This window comes from Bos taurus, chromosome 13 (genome assembly GCF_002263795.3).
Source record: "Bos taurus isolate L1 Dominette 01449 registration number 42190680 breed Hereford chromosome 13, ARS-UCD2.0, whole genome shotgun sequence".
In the NCBI taxonomy this organism is placed as follows: domain Eukaryota; kingdom Metazoa; phylum Chordata; class Mammalia; order Artiodactyla; family Bovidae; genus Bos; species Bos taurus.
The window spans coordinates 75,497,184-75,512,534 of record NC_037340.1 but is presented as its reverse complement, the minus strand read 5'-3'; the positions used below and the strand labels follow the sequence as shown (position 1 = coordinate 75,512,534).

The 15,351-nt window shown below is 46.0% G+C and overlaps 1 protein-coding gene across 2 annotated transcripts in view; it reads right to left on the bottom strand.

The window, feature by feature from the left end:
- Positions 1-14,866, bottom strand: part of EYA2 (EYA transcriptional coactivator and phosphatase 2) — a 264,116-nt gene extending 249,250 nt beyond the window's left edge. The window contains exon 1 of one of the 2 annotated variants that reach the window (XM_010811532.4): positions 14,804-14,866. The gene's annotated coding sequence lies outside the window, so the exon portion shown is untranslated. Of the gene's footprint in view, positions 1-14,312; positions 14,429-14,803 lie in introns of those variants that run through there. The other variant, XM_010811531.4, reaches the window with a different exon arrangement.
- Between the last annotated feature and the right edge of the window lie 485 nt (positions 14,867-15,351).

The following is a 15,351-nucleotide window of genomic DNA, read 5'->3' as shown; positions in this document are numbered from 1 at the left end:
AACCCGAGTCTCCTGCGTTTCTTGCAATGCAGGCGGATTCTTTACCGCTGAGCCACCAGGGAAGCCCCGGAAACACCTTTACTTGAAATAAAAGATCATCCTCTAGGTATGTGGGAAAGAACACGTGGGAGGCAGAATAGTAGCACACCTTAAAAGTGCCATCCTCACAGGAATATTTGAGGAGATGATGTACAGAAAGAGTGAAATCACATTTCACAAATGGCACTGTAGCTCAGCAGAAGAGGGGCAGTCAAGGCAAATCTAGAGCAGCATGACACTGCAATTTGGGGGTCCACAGGGAACCAGTCCACTCCTCACTTCCAGAAAATGTTGCTGCGTTCAGTTTGGGAATCTACTTCTCACCCACTCCATCCTGAGTTCCAGAAGTGGCATGTGACAAAGGACGGAATCCTCCTGAACAGGGATGAATTAAAAGATGGGTGCATCACCTATATCTGAGCTCTGGAACCAGCCACACCTGAAGCCAGCACACCCCAGAATTTTACATTTTCCCAAGTCAATACATTTCCTTTTTATTTAAACCAGCTTGGAAGTAAGTTCTCTGTTACTTTCATCCGGAAGAATCTTGATAGCTATGTGGACCCTTGGCTGGGGTTTTGCTTAACTCCAGCTTTGGGGCTGAGAAGGCAGACTATAAAGTCGGTGTTGTCAGTCTCAGCATCCCAGATCTTTAGGGCTCTGAGCCCCCACCTCCCACCCTCAGAGCCCCCCACCTCCAACTAATTACTCAATTTTCCAATCACTCTATGTGGAATCCTTCAAGGCCCCCTCCTTTTATCCCATTTCATGTCTGTAGCCACTGGAAACTATCACAACAGTCCTTACAATGTGAAAAACACAAGAAGTTCCTTGCCATTCTAAACAGTGGCTGACAACCATTTACGAAACCTGCAAACATTTCACCGCTCATAAATCAACCCCAGATGACAAAATAATAATCATCATGAAACTAATGGAAACCCGAAGGAGGACAGATTTGGACCATGTTTGCCATTACCCATGATGAGGGGTGATCAGGAAAAAGTCCTGAGAAAGACATAAAAAATGAAGCAAACTGATTGCTCCTTGGAAGATATCTCAGCCCCCATCCCCAGGAGATTCAAGTCCTACTTTTTCCTGGAAACAATTTTTAGCATCTCTTGGCATCCTTCTGGTCGGGAATTGGTAAAAAAGAAAAGAGAGTGTTTGAGAAAAGCTTGATGCCTTTTCACTGAAGTCAGACTCCCAAGGTCGACAGGGATGTTTGGAAGAGTGGGCTCAAACTGTGAGCATGCAATTGCATGCCCGTGGTTCCTCACGCTGATTTAAAAATCAGAACATTTCTCACAAAGGTCCAGGTTTCGGTGTCTTTTGAAAAATCAGAACACATGGCAATATGGAGTCCTCATTTCTCCTGGTTAATTACCCTGCTCATTTCATTCACTTCTTACCTGGCTGGCCACTCTGGCTATCTGAACTTGCGATGACTGACCTCAGATTTAGGTCCTATGTACTTCTAAAAAGTCATTTAAAAATTATAATACTGTTGACTTCAGACACATCTAACTGATACAGAATGGCCCTCCCGGATGGGGCCCCTCCTTCACAATTTCACCTCCTCCTTCCCCCTATTCAGTGGGCCTAGCCCACTGGGCTCCAGGTCATGGCCATCTCAAGATTTTTGCCTTTGCTGGTTTCTTCTCTCTAGAATACTCTTCCCCAGATATGGGCAGGGCTCCCTCACTCCAGCGGTGGTGTGCTCAGAGGCTGTCTGCGCAGGGAGCCCTCTCATTCCCACCTCGCCCCCCTACAGTTTCCATCAACCTTCTCTTGTTTATTTTCCCCACAGAGGCATGAGCGTCTGACATCCAGTGTACTGCACACATACAGGTTTTTATCTGTGGTCTTTCCCCCTCTTAAGTGTAGCTCCACGAGGGAGTAGACTTTGGTTGTTTCTGTTCTCTACTGTATTCCATGTCCAGGGTAGGTCCTGGTACACAGCTGGTGCTCAATACATATTTTTGAATGAATGAATGAAATTCCATTTTCTATATTCAAGAGGAAATGGAGGGGAGCTGAAGCAGAGGAGGAAGGCGGAAAGCAGCAAACCCAGACGGTCTGCACACCTGGTCACTGGAAACTCGGCCGAGGCTTCTGGAGAGAAGGACGTTTTCCAAGACAGAAGAAAGGGAAGAAGAAGAAAAATGGAATCACAGCCTACAGTTGTGTTTGAGTTTGCACAGGCAAGCGGGGAAGGGTTTTTGGAAGAGTTCTTCTCTGCCTCTGAGTTGAGCTCACGCCCAAAGTCCAGCTCTTCCTGGGGTGGTGAGGAGTGTCTCCCCGCTGCCAGGTACTGGTCACGTGACAGTCAAGCCTCGCCCCCCCGCCCCCATCCCAGGAGGAGGGGGCATGGGGTCCTCAAGCGCAGATTCTAATCCCGGCGGGCTCAAGAGTTCCAGGCTGCCTGCTGAGGAGTCGTCTCTGCAACTTCTCACGTGGGGACGAGGAAAGCCAGTGTCTCTGATCTCATATGGAAAATCCTGGGCTGTTTTCCAGCTCGAGCCCCGCATCCCAGGCTCTTTCCCTTCTCCTTCACTCCAGACTGTACCCCACTGCAACTGTGCCTCACTGGGAGAGACAATTTCTACAGTTACTTTCTCCCCAACAGGTAATAAACAGCACCAGACAACCAGTCACTGTGTATCAGATGCCCTCTGCTACTCAGAGCACAGTTGTTAACGCTGACGATGTAGATTAATATTTGCTAACTCTGATGTTGTAGATTCATGATCCTCACTTCCTAAGTGAGGAAACTGTCGCTGGAAGAAGTAAACCCAAGGTCACAAAGATAGTATTAGTAAGTCGTAGACTTGGACAGGCTGGCTCTTGACCCCTGCATTATGCTGCAGCGGAGGCTAATACACCAACACATCCTTGTAAAATACTGAAAAACTACAGTCAGGACTGACAGTCCCTTTGTTTCCCTCACATGCCTGTCCCTAACTAATTAAGTGTCCAGTAACGTGAAGGTCAAAGAGAAGGAAAATTTAATTTTTTCTATGGTGGTTAAAGAGGCAGGGAGTGCAGGGGATATGAAGATCGTCTCTAGAACCATCTGCAGACAAAGCCTGGCTCTACTCCTTACTTGCTGTGTGACCGTGAACAAGCCACTTAACCTCTCTGTGCCTACTGTCCTCCTCTAAAATGTGAATAGTAATAGACTTCCGTCATAGAATTGTTGTGAGGAATAAGTGAGTTGATCCTTATAGTCGATCAGAACAGATCCTGGAACTGAGGTGATTTTAATTAGCATCATATTCATCCAAAGGACAGCCATTCTTCTTCTGAAGATACAAGATACAAACTGAATATGTCCAGACACGTGCTCTGAGATGACTTTACAAATGAGAAAACTCGTTTGTTTCACTGTATTCCCCTGAAAACTGAGTGCAAAATTCCAATTCTGGTTAGTAGAAAATTCTGTTATTTGACTTATTTGCTGTAAATACCTGGATGCCACTTTTGCTAGAATTACCTGGTGGACTTGATTTTTAAAATACTTTTGTCTTGCACGGTTAAAAACATACAAAACCATTTTTCTGAAGTGCCTGCTATTTTTCAAATGTATAATAACATAAAGACAGAACTCTAAAAAAAATATTCATCCATGTTTTAACGTGGAAACGGTATACCCTCCCTACCCACCCACCCCCCATTAAGAAGAAGATTGCTCTTCAGAGACCAGTAGATTCTTCCAGAATGTTGAAATCCCAAGACTGAAGCTACTTGAAGAATAAGAAGGAATATTCCCTAGGCAAGTAGTGGTCACTTTCTGTCTTTTCTTAGTACTTCTAGGGGTCCACCGTAAGAACCACCACTCTCTGAACCTGCAGACCATGTTCCCATCCATCACTGTATTGAAGCTGTTTAACAAACCCAGCATGGAGGAGTGAGTGAAAGTCGCTCAGTCATGTCTGACTCTTTGCGACCCCATGGACTACAGTCCATGGAATTCTCCAGGCAAGAACACTGGAGTGGGTAGCTGAGGAGATGGCAAATGACCCATGAATGGGTGAGGGGCTCAGAGAGCCCAAGTCCTCTGCCCAATATCACACAGCAGGTCGGGGGTGGATCTGGGAGTCCACCCCATGCCCTCCCCAACGGCTGCCCAGCCTCCCTCCCCCTAATCTCATGGCCCCACATCACAGCCAAGGTCTGAGAAGGAGGTCATGCCACCCACTGGTTGGCAAGAAACCCCACCTAGAGAAAGATGTCACAGTCCACTGCTGTTACTTTTCCCATGTGTTGTGAAAGGCTCAGTGAGGATGAAGGATGCTATCGAAAGGTAAGAGGAGGTTATCTTTGGTTATGGCGAGTGAGGCAGAGTTCGGTGAGGCAGCGCTGGGATGGGACCCTAGCAGCTGGGCTCTCAGGTCCCAGCTCCCACTGATACACGACCACCACCTATAAAACCTGACAAAGACCAGAATTGATACTAGCTTAGCTGGTGGAGCATATCAGATCTGAAATGGTCTCGGGTACCATTCAAAGCTGGGGTTAGAAGGGGGCCAGGCTTCTTTGGCAGGATAAGGCAGCAGGAGAAAAATGAGAAATCTTTTGTTTTTCTTTTTCAATTCATTAAGGTTTGTTGGGGTGAGCAAGAACCTCACTTTTTTTTTCTTCCTATGACTTCCCTTTCATTTTAACGGGAAATGTGCGTGCATTTCAAAGACCGCTCAATAGCAGCGTTGAAGTCTCAAGTTCAATCACAATGTCCCCATTGTGGCTGAGGGACTCCTTGGCCTTTAAGCTTGGGTTATAAAAATTTGGTCTGAGCCCAAAGTCTGGCTTTAATAGAATATTTTAATTTTGTTTAATGAATATTATTTTAAATCTGTTTGGCAGTTTTAAAATGTGTTCTTTTATTTTCAAATTAAAATTTACTAATGTTCAGTGCTTTCTGGGGGGTGGGAGTAGGGCAAGGAGTCGGGGTGATAATAATGCAAGCTTGCATTTATTGAGTGCTTACTATGTGCCAAACACCCTGCTACCCCTTTTAACCCTCAGGACCTCCTAATGCACAGCGACCCTTGCCTCCGCTGTTTGGGAAGTTGAGGGGGTCATCCCCCAACCTGAGCTGGCATAGTTAGTGAGTGGTGGACTTAAGATTCAAGTCAGATCTGTCTGAGTTCAGGGTCTGTGTTGTTAACCACTGCCCTACACTCGCTTGATACTGAAAAAGGACTCCATTGACCAATAGCTTAGAGGCACATCACTGGCCCGGTATGTAATTCCCTATAACCTCAAGCGTAATGACAGCTGGCTTGAGCATAATAGCTGGCTTATTGAGCATTCAATGTAGGCAGGCACTGTAGCAAAGCAAAGTGTTTTACATGTACTGCCTCATTTAAATTCTCACAATGGCCTTTTGAAGCACTTACTATTATCATTATTATCATCATCTCCATTTTACAGAGGGGAGACTGAGATTAGGGTCATGCAAGTATGTAAATAATGCATTTAAGCTGAAATAATGTTAATAATAATGACAATAATACAGTAGCTGACTTTGATATAGCTCACTCTAGTTGCCATGTACTACTGCAAGCACTTTATATTTATTAGCTTGAACTCCATGATGTGTGTGCGTATGCTCAGTCATGTCCAAATCTTTGTGACCCCAAGGACCCGCCAGGCTCCTCTGTCCATGGAATTTCCCAGGTAAGAATACTGGAGTGGGTTGCCATTTCAAACTCCAGGGGATCTTCCTGATCCAGGGATCGAACCTGTGTCTCTTGCATCTCCTGCACTGGCAGGTGGATTCTGTACCACTGTGCCACACTGGAAGCCCATATTTCCATGATAACCACCCTAAACCATAGGTGAAGAAACCAAGGCATGTAAATGTTAGGTAACTTGCCCAACATTACGTAGTTGGTTAATGCTGAGCAAGGATCTGAACCCAAGCAGCCTGGCTCCTGGCTTATGCATCTTAGAGATCCATGTGAATACCAATCCTGCTATCAGAGGTGCCAGGTTGGGCGGGTCCTTCTTACCTTTGGGTCACCATTAATTAGCCCAATGCCTAGAACACAGCTCAATAAATAAAGCTGAATAAATGAGTGAATGAATGCATTTGTAACTTTCCCCATCACCATGCAACACACAAGGCATGTAGGACTCAGTAAATAGTGTTAATAAAATCAGCAAAATGGTATATGTCATGTCCCAAGTAAATGTTATTCTTTGTCAACAAAATTTGTCTTGTCATATTGCAATAGCTCAGGGGTCAGCAAACATTCTACAAAAGGCCATGCAGTCTCTACAGTAATTACTCAACTCTGCTAGCACAGAAGTGGCCATAGGCAATAGCTTAGACCAGCTAACTGCAGTGATGCAGCCACCATTTCAACAGATTTCAATTCTAAACTTTAGTTATTCTATAAGAACAGGCTCAAGATTCTGTGAGAATCAGGTAATGTCGCTTATTTCTGAACCCAACTTTTATACCTGATCATCACTGAATAATATCCTCCAGGCAAAACAACTGGAGACTGACTTTGAAATCTAGCTCTCCAAGGCAGACATGTACAGGAAATGTAGCTCTCATTACACCAGGGTCGGGGGGTTGGAGGTGGGAGAGCTGGGTATACTAGTGGTTAGGAATCAACAATTCTGGCTCTGATATGAGCCATGTAACCGTGGATGAATTACTTCTCCACGAGATGCAATTTCGCATCTGTAACATAGGGGTAATAATAATAGACCCTTCCATCTAAGGCTATTTGGAGTCAGAAATATAAGTGTTTGCTTAGCACGCTGGCACATAGTAAGTATTCAGTAACCATGAGCCACTTGTTATTCCCAAACAAATCTTGTGTCTTTTTTAAAAACAAAACTAAAACCTAATTCTCTAAAAACAAGCATGAAGAAAGGACAGCAAAAGTGCAGGGAAGACATTTCCAAATTAGTTTCCCACAGACACTTAGCAAGGCATTCTAGGGGTCCCAAGGTGTCCGAAAACTCTCTCCTCTACATCAAACTAGCAAGCCCCCAATCTCCCTGCTTAGCCCCATCCGCCCAAAAGCCAGCTTCTGTGTCCTCTTATCATTGTCTTTCTCGTGGGTGTCACAGCAATGCTGGAGAAATTCGGAGCGTTTCAGACATTTGCTGAGTTTAAGACATTCTTTCTCCCCTCCCACCCTCCCCCCTTCACTCCACACTCCAAAATTAAAGTCTCCAGGGAGCCCGGGCTCTTTAGCAAGGGGAGACCGCCAGAAAGCCCCATCACAGACCCGGAGGTGAATAATCTCAGCTCCATTCTTTTCCACGGCTGGATGGGGACAAAACTTTGTTTACAACACAAGCGGCAAGTCACAACTTGTTATGCCACATGACACCCTCTAAGCAGTGAGCCACCGCTTCCCTCTACTGTACTAGCCACACAAAAGGCCAGAGAGGCAGGAATCTGCCCGCTCGGCTTCTCTCCTCCTCCCCCTTCCCAACTAGGAAGGGCATTCAGACCTTTGCTGGGAGACAAGTGTTTCCAGAACGCTGTGAAACTAAAGTTCCCATCCTTGCAAATAATACACACCCACAAAAGAAAACAATCTTCTTTGCAGCGAAACCCTTTCTGTGTCTCCTGTGAAGAGATTTTCTCCCTGCGTGGAATTTCCATCAGCCCCAGTGTTGGTACCAAATTCAGGGATGCGGCAGAATCCTCTCCACCTCTCTGAATTTTCAGGAGCTGCCCATCAACGAAGACCGAAAGGTCTGTACTTACATCTTGTACCCCACCGGCCAAAAAACACATACGTGTTCTTAGAACAACAACAACAACAAAAAATTGTTTTGGAAACTACTAATACCTTAACCGCAAAGTTACTACAGGAAGGGGATGGGAGGCGAAGCAGTTGACCAGAAGGAACACAAGCCATTTTCGACCTCTGGCTTCCACATCGCCAAACACCAGGAATGAAACCTCAGCTTTGAAGGAAGGGGTGGCCCCGGAACCTGCTTTTTTGGTGGAGCCGTGGGAGGGAGAGATCCAAAGGAGATGGGAATTCCAGCTCTCCGCTCTAGCTTCTCCCTGCAAGAACGTCTTCAGAATCCAAATGAAGATCTTTCAACCGTAGACTCAGAACCCCCCACTCTGTGTCCACTTGAACCAAACACGTCTAACAGGCAGGAATTTAGACTTGGCCGAGGTGAAGAGAACTGGTGGTTTTCGCCCTGTTTTGGTGACCTTCAAGGGCTTATTTATGCACTTCAAGCTCATGACCTAATACATGTTGGTTTGGCTTCTTTTCTCATAATAGCAGCCTGTAAAAAGCTTTTGAGAATTCCCCGTGTTTTCTTATTTTGGGTCAAGAAAATAAAATCGATATCTAAGTAACCTTAAAAAAAAAAAAAACTCAGCCTGCACAATCTAAAAATTTGGAATGTTTCCACCGGGACTGCAGATATCTCTGAAAGCCTCAAGATCATCAGAGTAAGACCCACATTTGCCATTTTTAAGGTGAGGTATTTGGTAACAGCATCTGTGAGAATTAGCTAAGAGGGACTTTTTGACATAAGTCAAACAATGACATTTAAAACTCACGTTAAAGCAATTACCGTGTGGAATTTTTCTGTGTTTTTCCCATTTCTCAAACAGAAGTGTATATGTTTTCAGCATAGTTTCTTGCTGTAATTTTCTTTCTTGGCAAATCCACATCTTAACCATGAAACCCAAAGTATGCACGCTACAGAAACAATAATGGTTGAAACAGACTCGGCCGTCTCTGGCATGATTTTTCTTAACAAAATTAAAACGTCTTTTGGCTAATATACTGTACATTTCAGTTATGAAAGACCATTCTTGGGAGATGAACAGAAAAGAAAGGGGAATTGACAGATTCAGCTGATGCGAGACAAAAGTAAAACAGTAGTCTAACCCTCCAGTTCCTCATTCTTTCGGAGAAAAAAAATGTCGATTTTAACATTTTTTCCTTTAGTTAAATTCACAGAGAGCCGACAATTTTCCTCCAAATGATTATAAGTACATGGGTGCAGATATGTTAAAGCTGGGAATGCACGGATCTAAAAATCTAACTTTACTAGATCTTCAAAAGGAAACTAAAGGGGAAAAACCCAAACCATTGAAACCACATCTGTTTTCATGTTATTGACACAATACTACGGATACTAAGAGAGAAAATAATTTCTAGCCTCTTTCAAATCTTTGGTTCAAGTTTAAATAGGCATTATTAGGCAAAGACAATTGGCATGTGCACATTCTCAAAACTGGTGAGAAGTAAACCTGCTTCCTTGACTGCCTGTTCCTCTGAGCTCCTGTTGTAAATTTCTGTGTATGTATATCTGAGAGCAGAGGCAGCCTTTGCAAAAACATATAAGCAGTCACTGCTGCACCCTAACTAGTATCACCAGATGGGCAAGACAAAGTCCTGCTTTCTACAGACCTGGGTCTATGTGCAGAGACCCCTTCATCCATCCCTCCAGGCTCCATCCCAAAGTGGGGGCCCTCTCAGCCCTTGCCTGACCCTCAGGCTGCCTGTCCCAGATTCAGGCAACCGCCAAGCCTCCCTTAACCTTCAAAGTGGCAAAGATAAATCGCTCTGGTTACCTGACTCTTGGGACCACCTGTTCCAAATTATTCTTCGAACTCCAAATGTTTGTATTTCAACCTCCAAACAACAACCCACCCATAGCGATCCAGCACCTTCCAGTAAACTGGATTTGGACAGCCTACCGTAATGTTTTCGGGCCTTGCCACTGCCGGTAAATTTATTGACTCTTTTTAGGAACTGAAATGCATAGCGTTATAGTATTGAAGGAACAAATCAAATTAGTCCTTGTAAATAAACTTTTTTTTTCCTTTATAGACCATATACAACCTGCTAAATATCATGGTTCACCAAGGCCCAGATTTGTGTTTTCCAAACACTTAGTGTGCTTTTTCTATCATTTAGGACAGTGGCAAAAAAACATCAGGGTACAATCAGAAAATCATTGTGCTCAGGGCATTTAAAATGATCCAAATTCAGCATCTCTTTTCAAAGGGAAACGAGAGCAGAAATATTCTCGGAGGCAAGGTTTTCACAGCCCCGTCAGTAGAAGGCTAAAGGCCTAGATTCTGGCCCACGCGCCCTTCAGCTTTGTCAGACATTTGACTTGTGACTCCGTTTCTTTGTTAACGAAGTTGGGAAAATTAATAATAGTAACCATACCTAACTCAAAATGTTGTCAGAGCCCTCCTGAAAAATACATGTCAAGAGTTGACTTCAGGCCTGGCATACAAACGCTCGGTTATTTTCATCATCACTATTAATACAAGGACAGAAATTAAGCAGAGAGAAATGACAAAGCGATCGATACCAAGTGAGCAAAAGAAAGAAAAAAAGCAGCCAAAAAAATAAAATGTAAAGCCTATGGCTTTCTTCGTCCTTTTCCCCTCCATCCACCTGGCCGGCACTCTCGTATCTTGGAATTGATTCTAAATCACACGCAACAAAGAACTAGTTCTGGCCCCTCTGATTCATTTCCAGCAAGACAGTGGGTCTAACTAAGACAGTCATTTCAAGTATTTGTCACCTGACTGAGGGGGTTTATCCTCGGATTAGAAGAGGTGTTAGTTAAACACCATTAGGCCAGTTACGATCTTCAAATAGGAAAATGAAGCATTGTCTCTGGCGAATTCTCGCTAATTGCTTCCCTACCAGAGCCTTCTTTTTGTTTTGTATGTTTGGGACTTTTGAACAGCCACAAACGGCAGGGGGACAAAAAGTGGGCCCTTCGGAAAGCTGTTATGATATAGGGGGTTGGGGGTCAGAGAGGAAGGTGGGGAGTGAGGGAGGCGTTGTGGGGCGGGGAGTGAGTGGATATGTGTGTTTTCTGTCAACAGGCCGTGTCTTCTCAGCTCTGGGGTTAATTCTCTGTAAAGGGATTCCTTTTGAGCCGAGTCCACCGACTCCTTTTTCAGAGCAGCTAGCTTGGAAAAAAAGTTTCCTTCCACCAACAAAACTCAATCTTGGCAAGAGGCAGAAGGTTCAGCCTTCGGAGGTAACTGAATAACCAGCCACTTCATCTCCGCAAACCAACTCTCCCCCGCCACAACCCCACCCTGCAGATAAGGAGAAACTACATCAGGAGAAAGAGGTAAAAAAATCTTTAAGGGGAAAAAGTTATCCTCTCCTGGAAGGAATTGACGTCAGGCCAAAGAACCCTGCATTTTATCTGTGCCTAGTGGAGAGAAAGCCTTCTGACCCAGTCTCCATGCGCATGCACGTACACACACACACACACACACACACACACACACACACACACTCCAACACTCATCACTACACCTCAGACCTGTGGCCACTGCCTAATACTTATGGTTTTCCTTCTTCCCTGAGCATTTTTATGCTAAGGAGGCCTGTCCTCAAAGACAAAACTCAACCCCTGATACAACCCACCTCCTTGGAGAAAAGAAGGCACCGTGTGTGGTGTGCTTGGATATTGAGGGCCAGGCAAAAAAAAAAAAATCCAAACAAGATATTCCCACTTCCTTCATTTTTTCTTGACAGCCATGGGCTCTTTCTGCAGAGAGAGGCATCTGTCATGAGCTGCCGGGAACCCCACTTATGCAGCATAACGGCCTGCGATTTTATTATACAAGGAGTTTATTGCTGGCCTAATTAGTTTCAAACTGGGCATTCCAGCTGAGGACACCTAAAAAACATCTGGTGGAAGGAGTAAGAATGAGTCCTCGTTTTTTGGAGCTGGTTACGGTTGGCTTTCTGCATAACTCTGGTCTCCTGCGCCTGACACAAGTTATCTTTGGAAAAGTAACTGAAAAAATAAGGAAACGGTTTCTTCTTTGTGGGAAAGGAGTCATCTTGTCCTGGGGGAACCAAAAACGTCTTAAAGTGGACGTGCCTGAATTGTGGATACTTTTCCCCAAGCTGCCCAGGATCTCAGTAGCTCGCTCAACCTAATTCAAAATGTACTCAGCTGCACCACAAAGCATTTATTTTGTTTTTGGTCTTTTGTGTGAGTGTGTGTGTGGAGGACTCTTTTGCTCTCCCAACAGCAGCTAGCGTTTTATCAATTTATCCGTCTGGAACAAGGCTTGCGATCTTTTACATGCAATTTAAAGCAGAAGTAATACCGCGTATTTGAAACAGCGTGTCTTGGGTGTTTTTGCCAAATGGTAATCCTATAACAAGTCAACAAATCATATTTCTTTATGATGTGTTTAATACAACACAAAAGGCATGAAAATAAGATTCTAAAACACCAGGGCTGAAAACATCTGTTTTTCTAAATCTCAAAGTATTGGGATAATAACATTTTGTTGTATTGTCTTTAGCTATTTCATATTAGGAAAGATGTATGTGTTTATAGAATATTCTCATACATACAGTCACTATACTCAATAGATGAGCTATTTTCAAGACAGGAAAAATGCTGAGACCTTTAAGGTAAAATAGTTTATCATATTGTGAACCTACAGTTACAAGACTGGAGCGACTAACTAGGTATGGGACACATGAAGTGCTTTTTTAAAAGGTCAGGTCCCTTCAGATCTAGCCACATAGGTCGAAACTGCAAAATTTAGAATTTCCTCAAAAGGCAAGGAGATTTGGGATACAAACAGGAGTTTATGCTTAGTCTAAAGTAAGATTCATACTGTCGGCATTTGTTACATAAATTACGAATTAAGTTTTCCTAGTCTGAGTATGTCTAAATGCAAGGAAGTATAAAGTTTAAGGGGCTTAAAGTGATGGGGAGAGAAAGGTGGGGGAAAAAAATGAAACTTTCTTGGGCAAAAAAAAAAAAAAAAATCTTGCCTGAAGATTTTTTCACAATCATTATTTTAAAAAGGAGGTTCTCCTCTCCGCCTCCAACTCCCCTCCTCCACCCCGCCGCCCCCCAAAGGACCATAGGCTGGTAAGGAGGCTACCAGCTCAGACCAGAAGTAGAAATTTCACTCAAGCAGGAAAGGGCTCGCGAAATGAACAGATTCGGCTTGAAATACAATTGTCCGCTGGTTATAATTTCCTTTGGAAGGGAGCGCCCTAACTCAAACCTAATTCAGCACTCAGATTCTCACTTGATGTTTGTAAATCATTCTACCTTGCCTCTGCCTTGCCCACAACACCCAGCTCCGATGCTCACTCATTCCACTGCGCCCCGTAATTAAAAGGTACCTCCACCAGGGGTGATTTATATATACCTCAAGGTTATTTTTAAAAAAGTAATTCGAAAGATTACGTTGCATTTCGGGGGAAGAAAAGAAAAAAGTTATCCATAAAGTCGCAGCATCAGTCTTGCTTTTTAAAGAGCAAGCGTGCATGCTGTCAACTCTTAGCCCCAGTGAAGCATCGAAGCTTCGCTAAAGGAAAGTAGGAACCTTAAACCGTCAAAGCGCTTCCCTTTCACGCAGCTGAGAATTTCGCGTATTGAGGATTTGGGGATGCGAAAGTTTTTCCCGGTCAAGCTTTCCTAACATTTCTTAATTGTATAACCTATTTGTTTGGGGACAGGAGATAGATTTAAGAGCCATCACGGCCGTTTAAACCCCAGGCTGCTCTCCTTAAAAAAAAAAAAAAAAAAGCAACAACCCCATTCCATTCTCCGCTTTGTCCCATTACAGCAAACTCTCGCTTCCTTCTAAACATCCTTCTGATGTAAAGTTTTCTAAGTTTCAGCTCCAACTTCAGCTAGCGCCCGGACGCCCGTTCCGGTACAAAGCCCGGAGAGCTGGACCATAGCTGGCCGAGCGCAGATGGATTTTTTTTTTTTTTTAAGAGATACAGCTAGAAAAAGGTTCAGGGGGCCATTCCAGCCCCATCCCTGGGATTCCAGCCGTTTGCTCCGTTACCCCATTACCAGCGCCCGAGGGCGTGAGCTTGGCTCCTGGCTCCAGGCGTCTCTGGGTCCGATAAGCGGATCGCCGCTCATCGCTAACCACCCGGGCCATAAAACGAACCAAACGCGGAGGACCCGGGCGAGTCTGAGCGTCATGCACTTGTCCCGCGCTGGAGCGCACACTTCAGGGTCGTGGCCTTCCGGGCGAAAGGGGAAACTGAGGCCCCGGGACCGGCTTTCTCTAGATCTGCGCGCTCTCCCCGCTGCCCTTGTGCCTGACACACCCTGGGAGCCCCGGACGCCGCGACCCTGCCGGTGCGCCCTCGAGGGCCCCGACAGCTGCGGAGGCCCCGGCTGGCCGAGTGCGAGAGAGAGGCTCCAGGCCAGGGGGTCCGGGTCAACACCAGCGAATCCCCGCAGGCAGGCCCGGGCTGGGCGCCGCGGGCGGTACTCACCGCGCGCAGTGGAGAGGGCGCCCGGGCGCGGCGCGGTGCCGGCGACCAGGCGGGCGCGGGTCGGACGCGGCCGGGCTGACTGCGGCGGGCACGTTGCTGCCTCTGCTGCCGCCACTGCCTCCGCCTCCTGGGCTGCCGCGGCCGCTGCCTGCGCGGGGAGGACCGGCCCCTTCCCCTCCCTCGGCCGGGCCCTCCCTCTGCCCCCGCCCGGGTCCCCGCGCCGCGACGTGGGCGCGTGGGGGCGCCGAGGCGCGGCGCCGGGCTCCGCGGGCGCGCACACCCCCGGCGGCTGAACGCGGGGCGCGGGGCTCCGGCCCTGTAGCTGCCTCGGCGCAGCCCTCGGCGCCTGCCGCCCAGCCGGACGCGCTCGCTCCAGCCGGTCCTAGAGGAGGCGAGGTCTCAGCCTCCTCCCCACCCACCGACACCCACACCTCCTCCTTCGGCAACCCAGGCGCGGCCCCCCCATAAGAGAAAGACTGCTTGGAAGGGACCTCAAGGGTGACACTGCATTCACTCATTCAGCCACCTCTTCATTCATTCCACATCTGTGGACCATCTATGTGCCAGGTACAGCTCTTGGGAGATTCAGCTAGAACAAGTCAGACTAGTTTTGTTCCTTCCCGGAACTTAACTGGGAGACCGTAAACAAACAATCAAGTAAAGAATCAAGTCAATTTCAGAAAATTATAATTATTATGGCGGAGGGGAAGTATGTGCTGGGGCAAGGGAACAGGAATCTTGGCTGGAGTAGTCAGGGAAGACCTCCCTGAGGAGGTGACGTCCGTATGATGAGAAAGTGTCATTTCTGAAGATATCTGTGGGAGGAGAGTTGGAGGATCTCCTTTGACCTGTTTTACATGTAGGAGGAACTGAGGTCCCAAGAACTTAACTGGCTTACCTAAAGTCTGGTATAATGCCCTCCACACATACCCTTAAATGAAGGCACCCCACTTCATCCTCTCCTCTTTCAATCTTCCCCATAATAAACTGTCATGAACAGAGCCTGTACAGCATTTTTTTTTCCTCTCACCCACTTTCT